The sequence below is a fragment of the Tyto alba genome, unplaced genomic scaffold, assembly GCF_018691265.1.
Source record: "Tyto alba isolate M040663 unplaced genomic scaffold, T.alba_DEE_v4.0 Super-Scaffold_16, whole genome shotgun sequence".
Classification (NCBI taxonomy): domain Eukaryota; kingdom Metazoa; phylum Chordata; class Aves; order Strigiformes; family Tytonidae; genus Tyto; species Tyto alba.
Window position 1 is genome coordinate 10,658,186 of NW_024881278.1, and position 17,990 is coordinate 10,676,175.

The 17,990-nt window shown below is 37.1% G+C and overlaps 1 protein-coding gene across 34 annotated transcripts in view; it reads left to right on the forward strand.

Annotated features, from left to right (window-relative positions):
- Positions 1-17,990, forward strand: part of NRXN1 (neurexin 1) — a 722,710-nt gene that overhangs the window by 21,598 nt on the left and 683,122 nt on the right. The window lies entirely within an intron of this gene.

A 17,990-nucleotide genomic window follows, 5' to 3' on the forward strand; every position in this document is an offset into this window, starting at 1 on the left:
GGGTTTTGCAGTTGGGTTTTGCTCTTTGAAGAATTTACTATGGTTAATAAAAACTTAATCTGAAACAACCCTTTTTTAGCTTTGGACCCAGATACTATTTCTTCTTTAAAAACTGGATCCTTCATAAATTATTACATCAGATGAATGGTAGGCATATGGAAGCATAAAATGGAAAAAAGGAGAGATGAAGGACTAAGAAGTAATTAAGTACTAGAAATAGGATTTGAAATTGCTATTTTATTTTCACAATTCTATTACAAGTTCTTTATATTTTCTCAAGTATTTAATCTCCCTCACAGTTTTTCATCCATAAAATAAGGTTAATAATATTCACTGTGTTCTTGCCATTCCCTGTCTGTTTTGTTTAGTAATGTCTGAGTTTTCGGAGCATATTTTGCTATATTCGTACCAATACCTACTACAATCGAATCAGATCTTGTGGCTTTAGATGTTACATATTATGTAGAATATGGAGCTGCAGTTGAGATACAAAGATTGGAGCAAAAGTAATGAATAAATTTTTGTAATTTAGGGTATTCCAGATTGCTTTAAGGGCAACAAAGTTCCTGATGTACTTATACATATTCTTTATAAACATACATTCTTCTTTGGAATAACTTGTCTGGGCCTGGTTTGTGGTTTATTTCTCATAGCATAACATGGAAACAAGATCTCTTACCAAGATTGATATAACGTTGAGTAAAATGGTCTTTATTTATAAAGGGGTCCTTAACAAAAGTAGCATCTAAAGATTTTTAATTTTATCTCCTTTGTAAGCAAAACCAAAGATGGTTTTTTGCAAATGAACTGAAAACCTACTAAAATACATGTAAGATTGTATTTTATTGAGATAAATGTCAGCTGATAAAAATAATTTTCTTAGGCGTACTTCACTCTAATAGTACTTGCTGATGCTATTGTATGAAGCATTTTAGAGCTTTCTGACAGAAAGTTTACAAAATGTCATAGAATGTAAAGCTTTGTAGTTGCAAAAAGTGTAGGAGGGGAAACAGTGATTTTCATTAATACCTGGATACGTAAAGGCTATTCTGAACAATACAGACTGATTAGATAGTAAAGAGGGGGAAAGTACTTTCCTAAATTTCTAGCCTTTTGGTTCTTGTGCTACTAGGAATTAGCCTACATACATAAGATGAATTTGCTCATCTATATTTGAATTGAAATGAAGATCTGATTTTCAGTGATGTAACAGTGGAATGATTCTCCTCAGGGAACCTTTGAAAGCAAGGAAATGTTCTTTCTGATTTCAGAAGCTTCTGGATCAAGGAGTTTGGTTCTACCTCAATAGAAGTTAGTTATTGTTGTTCATAAAAAAGGTATCCAGATATATTGTTTTTACTAACTGTTTATAAAAACGTGTATGCAGAAATAATTTTAATCTGATCTTTATACAATGAAATAAAGTTTTAAAGGCCTAAAATATACACAGCTTAAATGACTGGCAATAACATTTGATTTCATGAATGTCTCACAAGGGTAACTTTAGATAGCAGTTAGATAGTAGAGTAATTCACTTGTTTTTCTTGAACAGTAGATATATGTGTTGTATATAAAAGGATGGATAGACTGGGAAATGTCCAAATGACCATTTGAAAATATAACTTGAACTGAACACACAGTCCAGCTACACATTGTTTACCATGTGGATAAAATGAGCAAACAGTGTATGACACCTGTGTCATAGGAGATGATAGCCTACTGAAGAACAAAAACTCTACAGGAAAAAGAATTGATTAAATATATGTGAAAGAGAACCATAGATTGCATTCCAGATCCTGGATAATTCAATATCACCACAGGCTAGGTGGTTGTGCATAGCCACTGTTGTGCTTGCTGCTTTTCATGGGTATGCCTGTATAATACATTCAGCTGAGCTGTAGAGCTTAGCAAGGCTAATACATCGGATCACAAGAAAAGAGTGATTAGATAGAAGCTCTGTCCAATGACACAGACAAAATCCCAGAATGAGCAATCCACAGTGCTGACCCATTGTTCTCAATTTCAGCCTGATTTTAAGTAGAATGAGAAGGGGTTTTGAATGAGCAAAACACTTTGGCTAAATGAAATGTCAGCAAGTCTATGATTGCAGAAGGGAGCATGGAGAATTCAGACCTTTAAACATGTGAACAAATGTACTGAACAAGTAAACTTATAATTAAAGGAAGAAGTTAAGTATTAGTTATCTGCCATAAAAGTAAATGTTTAATCATTAATGGAAAATACAAAAAGAAGAACAATAGTAAAAGGACCAATCATTCTAAAATGTTGAACATATTACTGGAGTTTTAAATACTATATTATTGAGTAGAACATAAAAGATGGGGGGGTTTTGTTTAATTTTATCTTTAAAATCTTTTTATTCTGACATTTTAATTTCACTAAGTAGTGAGGAAATATAGAGTCTGTAGCTTTAAAGACCATAATATTACCATGACCCCTCTTCTGGAACAAATAATCTTTGTTACAATTTACACATGTACTCAAGTATATTTTAAAATGGAAATAGCCATAAACATAACAGGATTTTATGAGCTTTCCTAGGTGCAGAGTAAATAGAAGGAGACTTTTTTTCCAAAGCACAGTGTACTTACTCACCTCTCATAATGTCTATAGGAATTTGCTGATAAACTTTCTGTTATGACTTTGGTTACTATATCAGCTCTGAGAAGCAATCTGACACACTACATAGGTATTTCCTAATATTCTTAAACTATAGCAGATTATATTAAAAGATAAGATACCTTCTCTTCTATGGTCAATTGCCAGACAACATTACACATGCATCACACTCCTTTCCTTTCTCTTTCCTTTTTATATCTGTGTATGCTGACACTATAGGATCACTGGCAGTAGTGTACATATTTAATGAAATAGTTCATGATGTATCTGATACACCATTCCTGGAAAATAAATAAATAAATTACTTTTACTTTGAAATAGCTACTAATCTCTCTCAAAATGTTACATTCCAGAAATCCGAATATTGTATTTTTTTAATTGCTAATAAGATTTGTATGTGTCAAAAATCTGTTGCTACCTTTGTAAGTACTTCAAAGTACAACAAGATCAGCTATTTTCAATAATGGTCTTGGACAAGAGACTACAGGTTCAGTTTCCTTAGAATAGTATAAAATATATATTTCCTTTGGGGGGAAACATATGAAAGTAATTTTTCCTCTCTATTTAATCTATTTTGCCAGGTACACTGTAGTGCAATTCTATTTCAGCAAATGTTAAAACAGCACTTTTTTTTTTTTTCTTTTGGGAAGAAAAAGACTTGCAATTTTATTCTACTGAAATTGCTTGCTAATGAAGAAAATATCTGGAGTTTGGGGGAATGTGTCAAGTTGTTTCTGTGGCCTTGTCATGGAACAGTTTTTAGCAGACGCTGTTCATCAACAGAAATTCAGGGATATTTATGTAAAACACGGCAGTGAGAGAGACAAGATTATATGTTTATTTAGGGTTTCCTTGTGCATCCTTTAAAAGCCCTCAGAATATATGTAGATTTCAAGCTGTGAAAAAGATAGTACAAATGTCATTAGATTTGGGACTTTGAACTCTGATCAAGAGATTTTGTAAATTTCTTCAAGAATAATGCCAAATTGGTGAGTGGTGTTTAAATCACACATCAGCAATGAAATACATACATCTCTGATTAGTTTATCTTGGCACAAACTCTGTGTCCTCTTCTCAGTTCCACTGAGTAATAAATTGCACAGTGCAATTTCATTCAAGGACCAACCTGAGATAGAATAAAATCCTAAAGGTTTTATACTTACCTATTAATTGATAATAATATGCTAACCTTCAGATATCTCATTCCTGCAGTTCTTATATTTGGGGACTGAATTTGATTTTTTAAATCCAGTCTTCTTTAAATGTCAGTGGATGTGAGTGTCATACCCGATTTCTGCCTGGAACTACCTTCTCTCATAAAAATACTAACAGGTTTGGTTTTATTTGCTCTAATCCCAGTGCAAAGATTGTAAGGAGGATGAGGTTATTCTTGAGTGAAATATCATTTTATTGTATTTTTAGAAATGTTATTATATAAAAATCTTTCATGAGCTACCTGAATTAAAAAGCATGACTGTCAAAACTTTCTCAGTATGATCAGGAAGAGAGGTTTTGTTTTTTTTTCTAAGTCCTTTTGAGAGGTCACATTCTCTCTGTGCCTGAAGTAAGCCTGATGGACTTCTAGCTTGTGTTATGTACTGTATTTGCAGTGCATTCAAAATATAAGAATTAATGGGTTAGTGGGTTCTGTACTAAATACATTTTTAATATAAAATTTTCATTGCATTTAAATCCATGAGAATTTTGGCATTCACATGATTTGTTAGTGGAACTGGTGGTATGGTTTCACCCATTCTGATACATGAGATCTCTGTTGGGCCGAATAGTGACAAAAACAATTTGTCATCATTTTGGCACCTCATGATCTCAAATGCTAGAAAGCCGTCTTAATTGTTCTTTGTATTTGTATTACTCCTGGTACATGCATGTGAAAGAAAGAGAGAACAAAGAGAAGTTATCTAGTTTGATGAGAGAATATAGACAGATTTTTTATTCTTCAGTAACCCACTTAGATCTAGAGATAAGATTTAAAGTTTTTTAGTTTGTTTCCACAAGGACCTTGTTGATTTGACTTCTCCATGAAGGAACATTATTTTTCTGCACTTCTCTTTTTGACAAGACAAAATATTTTTCTTTGAATGAAGCTGTGCTTATTCTCTTATAGAATAATTTATTGGTAATGAAATATCAACAGAATAAGAAATCCTAGAAGACCCCACTGCATTATTAACAATTTTTTTTTAATACCCTAGCAGATATATACCTTGCATTAGCATCTCCATTACAATTTTCTGCAAAAAAAAAGTAGTTCTCAAGCTAAGGATTCACGTTCCATTTACAAAGAAAGAGTGTCTTCAGAAGTAAAATTTAATATGAAAGAATTACAAATTATACATAATAACATTCAAAGGAGAATTATTCTACAATACATGTGAAATTGAAACAAGAACTTTACTCTGTGGAGCATTTATCAATGATTATTATACATTTGTGCTATGAAAAGATAAAAATTGGTATAAGCACTTGTATTAAAAAAAAAAAAAAGTATCTACCTCTTGTTATGGAGATACACTAGCTTCTGAGTGACAAAGTAAAGGAGATATTTTAAGCTCATTGATTAAAGGTCAATACAGAAGACAAAGAAAATGAAGGAAATCTACCACTCAGGTGTGCTCTTCAAAGCAGCAAAATAGCATTCATGCTTCTGTAAGAGATGAGATTGCTGGAAATGCAGTAAAAGAGCTCTCCAAGGGATAAGACCTTCAAACTGGACATTTCAATGAGTAGCCATTCCTGAGAAAATTATCAAAAAAACTAACCATATGGCCAGTCTGGAACATGTGAAAAAATAGTAGTAAAGCAGCAGGATGCATTTGGACTATATATTGTTATACTCAGAACAGGTGCTTTCACGTTATCTTGATGTAGTGACCAAGAACTAGTAATAGATAGAAATGCTAAGGTCAGAATTTGAGAACAGCACTGAATTTATCTTATCTTGGAAAGGCTGCGCAATAGAGTAACCCTTTCTTAAAGGATATCCTGAAACTTAATCTCTGAATAGACAAATCTTGTTCTGCTTTATGTTTATTTGGCTCTCTGTCAGGTAAAAAAGGCCTTCCCTCCCCATAATTTACATTTCTCTCCTCTTCTACCTATGCACTTCAGTTTTGTTTTCCGATTCCTCTTGTTCATGCTCTTTTTTCTTAGTCTTGCATTCTCTCTTTGACTTTAGGAATTAAATAAAGCATCCAAAAAGAGACAAGTCAAATAACTTTCTGTATTCTCAAGACTTGTTTTTCCAAACAGGATGGCTCAGACTTCTGAATTTGTGGATCAGATCAACCAAACAGATCCTTCTATCAGGAGTCCATCATAATAGAAGTCATTTTCCCTCTCTTTCGATTTAAACTTCTGAAATTAATTAGTTTTGGCTCTACATCACGTGAAGTGTGGACCTGTGTAAAGATGATTATTTAATCTGAATTGAACAACTGCATTTTGAAAGACAGTAGTTTTTATACATACTGCAAGACCAGTGTCTCTAAGCAGTTCCAGTTTGTGTTAATCTAATGACCCAATTTAGATTTTACCTGCCACAAATTTCATATCCTAGGAAGACACCAGATGAATTGGCTCAGGTTTCATTACAGCATCACTAAGGGCCTTCAGGTCAGTGTAAACATTTGTTGAAATGTCTTGCTAACTTTACTACTGGACTATGACTCTATGCTTCCTATTGAATCTGTTCAAAATTGTGTGTCAAAAATGCCATGTAATCTTTTGTTCAGCACTTCTACAATCTGCTGTTGATATCTCTGTGACTGTCAGCTGCACTCATTTCACTACAGAGCATTACATCCTCCTTCTCTTTTACTTCATGTGCCATTCCAATTTAAGAAGATATACCTGTTACTATCTACTGTTCTTTTTTTTTTTTTTTTAATTAATATAATAATAATCTTCTGTTGATCTCATTTTCCAGAAATGACAGGATGTCTGAGGTTCTCATACAGTTTCCTTTTAGAATTCCCCAGTTATCACATCATCTGATTTGCATTGCTGATTCTTTTTTGATGTTGAACCACATTCCACTGAAATTTCCTCCCTCAGATATTTCATTGTTATACTAAGTCAGAATTACTCATATTCCTTATTGAATGATATTTAACACAGTGATAAAGTTAAAGAAATGCATATAGCAATCAGAATTGATTTTAGATGGCCTATATTACTGCAGATGGCCTCTACAGTTTTGAAGGGTTTATAGGAAATATTGTATTCCTTTACAATCTCCTTGAATTCCCTACTTCTCCCCTTACTGCTATATCTTCCTATTTCTTATCCTTAGAAACAGTTCCTTTTCCATCTCTCCGTTTCCTGTGTGGTGGTCCTTTCCATTTTTCAGTGATGTGGACCTCTTCATTTCAGCCTTCCCGGTTTTCCCCGCAGCCCATGTTTTGTATAAAGACCTGACTAAGGGGTTTACTATGTAAGGGGCTTACTCTTCTTTATTCAGTTTATTTATCCTTTGCCTATTTTTCTCCTTCAGACCACTGTCTCTGGCCACTCCCTATAATGATTGCTTTCCCACTCACTGTTAAACCTTTGCAGTTGTGTGTGAAGAAGTAAACTCTTTCTATCTTAAGGAGTAATTTTATTTAACTTCTTTTTACTGCTGTCTCCTAAGGTGGGATTTAGATAGCTTTAACGTGGTGGTGTGTCATAACGCTGCCTAATGTAATACAGAATACACTTCATTAAATATATATGATACAGTTTCTTATAAATGTACCTGGAAAGTGTCACAAAAAGAACAGCACAGCACCAGGACCTTCTGCTCAAAATCATTAATTCTGTTCATAAAATAAATCCATATGCAGTATTACAGAGCTCTCAGGACTTGTGAGATCGAAAACAAAACTGAATACAAGTTATATTGGAAAAGTTTAAATTAAATTGCCTGCAGAAGCTATTTTGGGTGCCCAAGTTTGGATTCCATACAGAAGAAGCATGTCTGTGTTCTCTAATGCACACTCAGTAATGCAGCTGCTGTTGTTTTTCGTCCTTTGAAGTGAGGTTCAAATGTGCAGACAGAGAAGCCTCACCAGCTTTGCAGAGGATAGAAAATGCTCCAAGATAGACAGTTGCCTGGCACTTCCATGAAATGCAATTGCCTGTGAAGATCATCAGATAAAGTGAATGCAATTTCATTCTAACTGGTTCTGAAGGCCATTCACATTTGTACTTGTGGTCAAAAAGCTAACTTTGCTTTTATCTTACCACTTTGTCACTTCAGTCATGGAGAGGTCCAACTGAGCTATTAACAGAAAAAGCCAAATCTTGATTTGGGGTGAATTTTTCCCTCTTTAGAACCAAAATAGCTGAGGAAGTAAAACAAAATTACTCCAAAAATCAAGGACAAAAAGTAAGGAATTAATCAATTTTCCTTACTAGCAACACATTATACATCACTGAGAAGAAAGTAAAAGCAATGAGAAAAGGTCTGATGATGTAGCTTATAAATTTCAGATTGCCTGTTTGTGAGACATAAAAATCGATTATAGTCTATAAAGAATACAGTGGTATCACTGAAGGTTTGGAAACACTGTCTGTCATTAGAATTCATGAGGGGATATATTAGCCTTTCCCTCTGTAAAGATTTTATGTTCATCATTTGACAACATGGAGACCAGGTAGCCTAGCTCAGCTGGTAAGTAATTCTGACATGAGGCTGAAGCTAGAGGAAGCTGAGGAGCTCCTTATGGCAGAACTTCCATTAGCTGTAACAGTGCTTTACCTAACATTGCCCATGGAAGCAGAGGATTTTCTTTTGTTCTAACTTTTCTCATTGCCAAAGAAAGAATGAAGGGAATGATCTATCTCCTTGCGTAGAAAACATAATAAAAACATGGGCTAAACTCTGTTTCTAACCTGAGGTAATTAAGGAGGAAGATAGTCAAGGTCCTTCAGCATCAGCTAACGAAGAAAGGAAGCATGGTAGAGCATTGCATCCCTAAGCTCAGGAGAGAAGGAACACAGTTCTTTTAACATCTGATCTTCTTTACTTTAACCTTGACATCTGTGGCTCTATACATGAGAGGGGAAATAAAGCCTATTCTAAATTGTGAATTCTAAAACCTGTTTCTCTATAGGGATAAATAATTTATACAGTCTTGCAATCCAGCAATTTAATGAGCCCTTATGCATGTAAACAAAGTTATAGCTCTTCTTAGCTACTGCAGAGCTTTTCAGCAGAAATGGCGTGAAAAAAGGCAGAAGTTGTGTACAGATTCTAGGATCTTACTTGGATTTAAAAAAATGGTGATACTGCAGTAATTGTCTTCAGAGTTATTAAATTTCTATGTGACCACTATGATGATCTGGAGCCACCAAATATGTGCTTAGACCATGATCATCTAATGCTATTTCTTGTATAATACAGGCCAAACCATTTGATCTAATAATTTCTTAAGGAAAGGCAATTCAAATGAAATTAGCTATCATATAAGTCCAAGAGTTAATATGTGAAAAAAAATGTTTATTTTAATATTTCATAACTAAATGTCTCTTAAAAACTGAAACAGGAATCAGCCTTCAGGAAAATGTGGTGTGTAGAATACAAGAAACAATGTGTCTCTTTGTCATTCACATCTTTTGCACCACCTCTAGATGATCCCTACTACTGTGCTATACTAATAAAAATACACTTTGGAAAGCATTAAGTTTTCTTTTGTTTTGAAGCACAAACTTACAGCACTATGCCTTCTGTTTAAAATATGCTTACACATAGCTAAGTTGAATGGATTTTTTTAATGAAGTGATTCATCATTAGAAAATTATTAAGAATTTTAATGAAATACTTCCACAAATCATGTCAGTTGCAACAAAGATTTCATCAGACATAATCCTTATCTTAGTTAAAACCAGAGAGCTGTATCCCTGCAGAACCAATAGTTTAGTGGCTATGGCAATTTACCCCCAGTGCTCTGTTTTTTGAATAAATTATACCTACATGTGCAAATGCACCTCATATTAACACATATAAACATATACAAAGATGAAAAGGAGTCTGTTTTTCTTCTGGGTGAAAGTACGCTGTAAAAGCCTTTACATTTTTTGCCTGAAGTTAAATTGAAGTATTAGCTCCAGTTGCAGACCATTGGAGAGAAGATCCTTTAAAACTTAGTATATTATAGAACATGTTCTTCTGACAATGTCATGTGCAATGTATTTGTGCTTCATTGTGGTATTTGTGAGGAGGGCTTTTTCTGGAGCTAGATATATTATCAAGGTGCCTCAAGTGACCTGTCTCTCCTAAAGGTTATGATTTTTCAATGGGCAGGCAGCAACAGATAGGATAGTGTATGTACAAGCTGCAAAGCCCCAGCTCCATTCCTCATAGTCCTTATAGATTAATTCACAGTGATGCGTTTATTCCCTATTTCTCTGTAGTCATAAAATAAGGGAAAAAAAAAAAAAAAGGAAAAAACAACAGAAAACATCAAAGAATTGGGAGTCTCCTGGATAAGTCTGTTTTGAAAATAATTTACATATGTCTTAGCCTTATGCAATAAGTATGTTTAAGACAGTGTCCTTATAAATTAATGTCAGGACATTTTAGTTATCACTTGTGTTGATGGAAAACATGAGGGATACTGCACAGGTCCTGTTAACTGTTGAAGTGTTTTCCTTTAGCATTTCAACATGATTTGCACTGAAAAGAAATATTTGAACAAAACATATATAAATGTGTGTCACACTTTCATGTGTAATTACTAAACTTTCAAAGTCAGTTGACCCTAAATAGATCTTTATGCTTATAATTCTGTGATTTATCTGGCATATATCAGCCAAATCATAACCACATATTTTTTAATTGAAATTGGCAAGTAAAAAGGTAACCTCATCCTCATGCAGCTATCAGAAAGTAGAAAAGAAATTTGATTTCTCTTGTTCATAACATGTAGACTGATATTAAGCTATAACATGGCTGACTTGTTTCAGCTGACTTACTTAAATGAAGGATATAGTGCTCAAATGGCTTTGGCCTTGACAGTCTTTGGGAATCAGCAGGTATTAAAGAAACAAGAACCTTATTGACCATTTTACACATAAGCTTGGAGCTCTAAGTTATATTATCTAACAATGACATAAACATTAGTATATCTTTACATTCATTAGTTTTTCTGACCACTTTGGGACTGCCTCTTACTCATCTGCAAAGGAGAATCACTTATTTCCTGCTTTTAAAAGCATTACATACACGGGTTTTCAATTTGAATTTATGTAGTGTAGTTAAAGAGATACTCAGAGATATCTACAGTATCTGAATTGGTTAGTAGTTAGGAAAAGGTAACAACTTGTTATGTTAGAAAGAATTTGATATATTTAAGCTTTTCTTTAAGATTAATTTTTTATAGCCACATTGGCTCAGACTCTAACAATTTGTATTTCATAACATTTTCTAACTGTAAGACTTGAGAAAGAAATATCCCTAAAAAGGATATATCACACGCTCAATCCTTTTTCTTGAAATTACTACAAAATTGTTTCTGTCATAGCAGAACATTTAGTGAACTAAACCATGTTTAGATGAATAGCTGAAAGATGCCAAAGAAGTAAAAAGAAGAGTATAGTGAATGAGCACTGCTATTGTTACGTTACAGAAATATTAATCCATGGCCTCAATATTAGCATGTCTTGAATGAACATGCCATTTTAGAAAACGACAATGTATTAGGGCTCTACTGAAAAAATTGATATTTAATTGTGTTCGTTGATCAAAAAGCATAAACAATGTAACAGTAAACATGTTAAATCTCTGTATTCTAATGATAATGGTTAGCTTTAGCTCTCTGTCTAGACCTGCTAAATGCTGCTAAGTGAATTACTGAATACAATGATGAGAAGCGATTCAAGCATTCTGTTCTCAATATTAATTTTCTGGATGTCAGCAGAAATTGTATAACCAATAAAGGAAGAAGTACATAGGCATATGCTCACACCTATCAGTAAATGATAACTTTGACAGCTCAGGAGTATTAGGAATAGAGGGGCAAGTGGCTACAGTAACTTAACAAAGAAGAAGGCAGACAAAATGGCATTTCTTTATAGTGTGACTGTTAATTTCAATGCCTCTTTTTTATTACTGATTATATCCTTTGAAAACTGAACAAAATAATGAATTAGTTATGTAGAGATTAGGGATGTCATTCTCATAAAGAACTATTTTATGGGAAATAAATTCAATGCCAGACATCTGGAAGGCAAAAAAAATGTTCACTTCTTAGTTATTTTTGTCACTGATGTTAAATAGTAACCAAAGAAAAGAAGAGAATAGCTCCACTATACACACAAAAATTCCATATTTTTCTTCATTTTGAACATAAGCATATTTGTGTTTATCTTATTTCATTGTAGTTTCATATTATATGTGAAAAAAAAGTCATAATGATGCAAATGTGGCTGAGAACAAAAGTGGGAGGACAGAATTAATTTAAGAACACAGTGGAAATATGCAAAAAATAATACTGGGAAAGGGAAAAAAAAAAGGAGTTCCATATGCCTAGAGAGCAAGAGTATGAAAGGAGAATTGTAAGATGATGAAAGGAAACGTATGGACTGGTATGCAGCAGAAGCTACAAAGAAAAACGTAATAGAAGAGTACTAAAACAAAAACATGTAAAATAGGGAAGGTAATAAATAACATTACAAAAGATGGACAAGATTCTCAGTTGGATAAATAGATCTATCTCTATTAATTTCAGTTTCAGCTATACTTACTGACTCCAGACTAGCAATTTCCCTGTGGTAATTAAAACAAATCATTGATTTAAAGTAGATATAGCTGAGCTTTATGCATCTCTGCGGTATCTAGGATGGGCCTGGCTTAGTGTTATATGTCTTCCCACAAGGTGCATTGATATTATCCTTAAATAAAAGTAGTCCCACAAGCCTGTGCTTCCACAAGCACAGATTTCCCTGGGAAGCAGCATGCTTAGCGACACTGGTAGCCATGGAAGTATCTACCACGTACTAGTCTAAATGTGGAAGCTCTTTCCCCTTTCACAGTTCTTCATGTCACTACAATCACGCTGCCTACCACCAACTCTAGTCCTCATTCACAAGCTGAATTTGGACCATGTATATACACACAGGAGACCTGGCCTGATGAGTGCGCTTTCCCTCTGCAGAGACCCCACTGCCCATATTGCTGCTTCAGGATCATGAGGCCAGCTGTGGGGAAGGAGATGGCTTGGTGACAGGTACAGAGGCCACTTCTACCATCCCAGACTGAAGTTCCCAGGCACCAACTGGCAAGACCACATTATACCCTGAACATGGGTTAACCTGGGTGCAGTACTTTCAAAGGTGAAGCCTTTGAAGCCCTGTGCGAGAAAAAACCTTTGAAGCCCTGTGCCAAAAAACTGTGAACCATCTTTACCATGAACAACATTGGTGTTCTGGGGGTGTGACTGCATCCTGTCTGCCTGCAGAGTGGAGGTGTAATGTCCAGGTGTAACTTGGCCAGTTCTGCACCAGTCTATGAGCGACTGAAGCTGCTGTGTGTTTCTGACCCTCTCTGGGAGCATGGGAGAGCCTTTTCATCTGGGCAGCAACCATGAGGACTGGATGCTGCAGCCGCTGTGGCATCCAGGTCTCCGGCATCCACAGCCAGTGCTTCCTGTCTGTGGAGGCTGACAGTGTGCGTACTCCCAGCTGTGGGCTGTCTGGGTAGCACTTAAGAGGACAAAACAATGTAGTTGCCTTATACAAAGATAAAGTATTTTACTTTTTAAAATGGGAATATTCTCACTCCTTTTTCTCTCTGTCCTTTTCCATTAGGGGTGCTCGCTGGCTCTTTTCCCTTTGGCAATGGCTTTGGACTCTTCTCCTCCTCCTCCCCCCTGTCTACCCCTCAGCAGCTGTGCCCTCCCTCATCCCCCAAAGCCTCTGTTTTCAGCTTTGCCGTCCCACTTCAGCTGTTTCTCCATGATCCCAGAGCTCCGGTTTGGCTCCTGGTGCCTCTCCCCCTCTCTCAGCAGCTGTCTGGCTCTGCCCCGCTGAGCCTCTGGCCCCTGCTGAACGGCAAGTCCCTTTCCTTCCCAGGCCTCTTCCCTCCTCCCTGGCTTGGAGCTGGGATGTTTTCTCCTCCGCCACTCACTCCTCCAGAGCCAGCCTCTGCTTTTGGCTCCTTCCCTGGCCTCTACTCATCTTCAGCAGCTGGTGCCTTCCCACCCCTGTGCCTTTGGCTTTGGACCCTCTCCCCCCCTGCCTGGCCTCTGCAGGCTGCTCTCATCCTCCTTCCCAGACCCCAGGCCTCTGCCATCTGCCTGGAGCCTTGTTTCCCAGCCCTCAGCAGCTGTTCCCCGGGCATCTGTCCCCACACAGCTCTCAGACACGTTCTGCCCTCTCCTGAGCTGCAGCAGCTGTTTCTTGCTCCCTTGGGCCAGGCCCCAAGGGGGGCCCTTCCTTCCATGCCAGCCCTGCTCCTCCCTGGGCCCTCAGCAGCTGTCTCCCCTTGCAACAGGCCTCTGCCTCCAGATTCAGGCCCCTCTCCCTGCCTTTCCCTTCTTCCCCCAGGCCAGCCATCACGGGTGCTGCCGGCCGGGGCACGGCACTGGGAAATGGTGTGACAGCAGGTCGCTCGAATTCCTCACATCATGCTTCATTACTGTGACAGCACATCACAGTGGCGACAACTGAGTTGTCAGGATGGCCTCCAGAAACAACTGCAAGTAGGGGGACAGCGTGGTCCACAGCAGAAACGCTGTTAAAAGGGTGACCAGCATGACCTGTAGGAAAGCCTGTAATGCACAGTGGCCAGCACAGCCCTCGGGATTAATAAGAGCAGGGACACTATGTCCAACCCGTGAAAAGATCAGCCAGAACAGCTGTGGAGTAAGCCATGGTTCACTACAATTGCTCCTCAGCAGACAGGACCTTCTCAGGGTGGATAAATGGAAAACTGGCAACCATAAATTGGTGCTCCAGTTTTGGGCAGGAAGGAGGCCTACAGCAGCCGCCTGTGCCATTTTGACTCCAGCACTGGCATGGCCTGCAGTGTGCAGAGAGGGGAACAGGCTGCATGTGCACACTTATGAATGCTGCAGCTTGCTTTTTCTGCCTCACACTAAGCAAGCTGCTCATTACTGGCCAGGGGACTGGACTGTAAGAGAGTTGCCATGCAGCAGCTCCCACCAACAAGATGATGACATTTTAAAGATAGCAGCAGTCTTCTTTTCTGACCCACTTCTTTACCTAGTGAGCCGTGTCATTTCATCACCAAAAGCTGTGAAAAAGGGTGGCATGACCATGATGCTAGCTGGGGTACAGGACTGGTGCCTTGGTGTTCAGGGATGTCCTCCTTCTGAGTCATCAGAGAGGACCCTCAGTGATGGCAGCAGCCTTGCACAGCTGCTGTCCTTCTCCCTCTGCTGCCCCATGCATACCCAGGGATGGAGGAACCAGGAGTTCACCCTGGCTGGCAGTTCAGTCAGGTCCTCACTTCCAAAAGTGACATCAAAACCCAAATAAGGGAGTCTGGACTATTCTGGTAATTAATGTCTCACACTGTCAGAAACTCCACTTCCAGTTTTTTTAAACCTGAAGAACTGCTCAATTTTCCTCTCTTGCCTAGCAAGTTACCTGGACACATCTTGGTACTACCTCAGTGTAGTCCATCTGCTAGTAAAGACCCAACTTCTTCCTTCCACAGACAGATTAAATATAGATGATTTACTTTGGAGCCGCAGGTCAGACTGCCTTAGAAATGTTCCTGAGAAGAGAGATATGTATTTTGAGTTTAAAGAAAAAAATAAAATCAAGATAGAACAGGAAAATAAATTAATAGGAATAGGAATGAAGGACCAGGACTGGACCCAGACCAGGACCGGGTGTAGATTGCAAAGGAGAGGAAGGTGAGTAAGGATGAGGCACCTTGAAGGCCAGGAAGAGCTCAGATGTTTGTTGTGGATCAGTTTGGAAGTGTAAGCAGCAGTGATAAGGTAGTTTCAATAGATGTCTTTTTGAAGGACATTACCTGAGGGAGTTTACCAACGTTACTGAGCAATTTTGTAGAGCATAAGTATTAGGTTCCCTCTGCACGTCGCTTCAGCTTCTTGCTTTCCAGTGATGTGGGATGTGAATTAGGGAGAGGCTTCTGCTTCAGCTTCATCCAGAAAGAAAACAGTTTCTCACACCGTGATGCGTTTAAGACCTAAACCAGCACATAATAAATGGTTATGAGTGGGGGACTCCCTGCAAATACTCAAGCTAGTTCTGATTTAAAATGCTAATTTAGGTGTCTGTGGTGTGTGATTTAATTCAGTGAAACATCTGATCCTATCTCTAAAAGGAACGAAAGTAGTCAAATCCATGTTAGAGCATTCAACTGTTTTTCTATACTTAGCTGTATTTAGGGTGGGGGGGTATTGTCCTTTGTGCTTTTTTTCTTTCTGTCTGCATCTGCCTTTCATTAATTACTTCATAGCTTCATTATCTAAATATACTAGATACACCTTGTAGGTGAGAAAAAAAGCCCTGCACTCATATGCAGACCCATGTTTGTCACTCTGAAAAGCAATATCCTTCAGAGAATGCCATCTGATTCTGCTGCAATGCAGTGAGTGACTGGCTGGGGTTAAAAGCCTTGTGCACAATTCCTGCTAGCTGGTCATTAATCTCCAGGAAAAGCCCCATGTCTTAATTGCTACTGTATAATTAGTAACCTCTTCCATCTAACCAGTGTTAAGATGAAACAGTAATGTGCCAAGTCACCATCATTCTCTCTAAATGAGGATCTAGAAGTAGTGCTCTAAACAATGTGTGACAGTGAATTTATTTTATTTTTTAAAGACTCCTTTGAAGAATACTAAGACCAGCGCCATCAGTGTTATATGGCAAACTCTGAAAACCTACAGAGCTGCCATAGATCACTGCAGCTTAAGTGGCTAAACAAAGTAGTCTCCAAAAGTGAAAATGTAAAGATGAGCAGTCTGTCAGGCCTCTTATATAACATATGTTGTAAAGGAGCCTAAATCACCAATCAGTAAGTACTTCTTGGTTTAGAGAACATGGAGCTGAAAGTAAGAGAAGGAAGACATTATTTTAATAATGCTGTGAACCTCATGGCAGCCAAATATAAATAAGCTTGAAGAAACTGATGTATTTTCCTTAGTATCTATGGGCTAGATATTTGAGTGTTTGATATTGGATTAATTGATAGCTCAGTATCAGTGGTAAACTGATTTAAATTTCCCTGTGGTATTTAATATCTCTGTCTGGAAGAGGTTTCTATCCTGAGGAAAATATAGATATATTCTGTAAAACCAAAACACAGATATAGAAACACTGAAAAATTTGATTTTGATAATAAAAAATTTGTCTATCAATGACTTTCAAGACTCATATTCTAGTAAATGTAAAATATTATGCAAAACGTAATTTAAATTAGAAATAAAGGAAAAACAAATTCAGATGAAGACAAACTGGTTTTAAACTACCTTTGTTTTCACAGAATTTCTCCTTTGGGTGAAACTGCACTTTCTGAGAAAAAAAACACCTCTGAACATTTTTCTCCCCCAAAATAATTAGCGTTCAGCTAGTTGGATTCTTGTCTTCAGTGTGATTGTGAAAAGATTCTAGAAAACTGATAGAGCTAGCTGCCAGGCTGAATAATCAGCCATAAATAATAGTGAAATTATAGGCAGAAGATTCAGTGAATGTGTTTTCTTCTCTCTGACACAACTATAATTGGCAAAACAAAATTAATGCAATAGGGATGAGCATCTGTTTTGCTTTAAGACAGTCTTTTTCCTGGTGCATTTTTCCAGGATTTATGCTGGCACAGATGATTATAGGATCAGACCCAAAGAACTACTTGGTGTGTGTGATTTTGTGTAGTGCTGAATGTCTAGTTGAAGGCTGCTGTTCAAGAAAGGTTTCATCTGACGTTCTTTCTTTTTCTGCTTTTTGCCTGCGTTATGTGGTTAAAGTGAGAGAGGATTTCAAAAAATAAAACAAATCTTCTCAACTGCCTCTCTTTCTGAGAAGAGCTTGAAAAATTCAGACGAATCAGCAAGCGATATTTAAATAGTTCCTCATTTTATTCAAATGGCATATCATATGGCATACTTTATGCACTGTGAGTTAGCGGATCTTCATAAATGTTCATGTCCAAAATAGAGAGGTCAGAAGCTCTACTGTCTGCAGTAAACTGTCAGAAACTTTTTGTTAGTTATTTAATTTTCTACTTATTAAATCCTCTAGAAAGAGGCATCTGAATCTTTAGCACTCAGTAATAATTCAAACATGATTTGCCTTTACTTTCATGCTTTGCAGAAGCTTCTTGGAGCTTAATACAGATTTTCCCTGTTCTTGCAGTC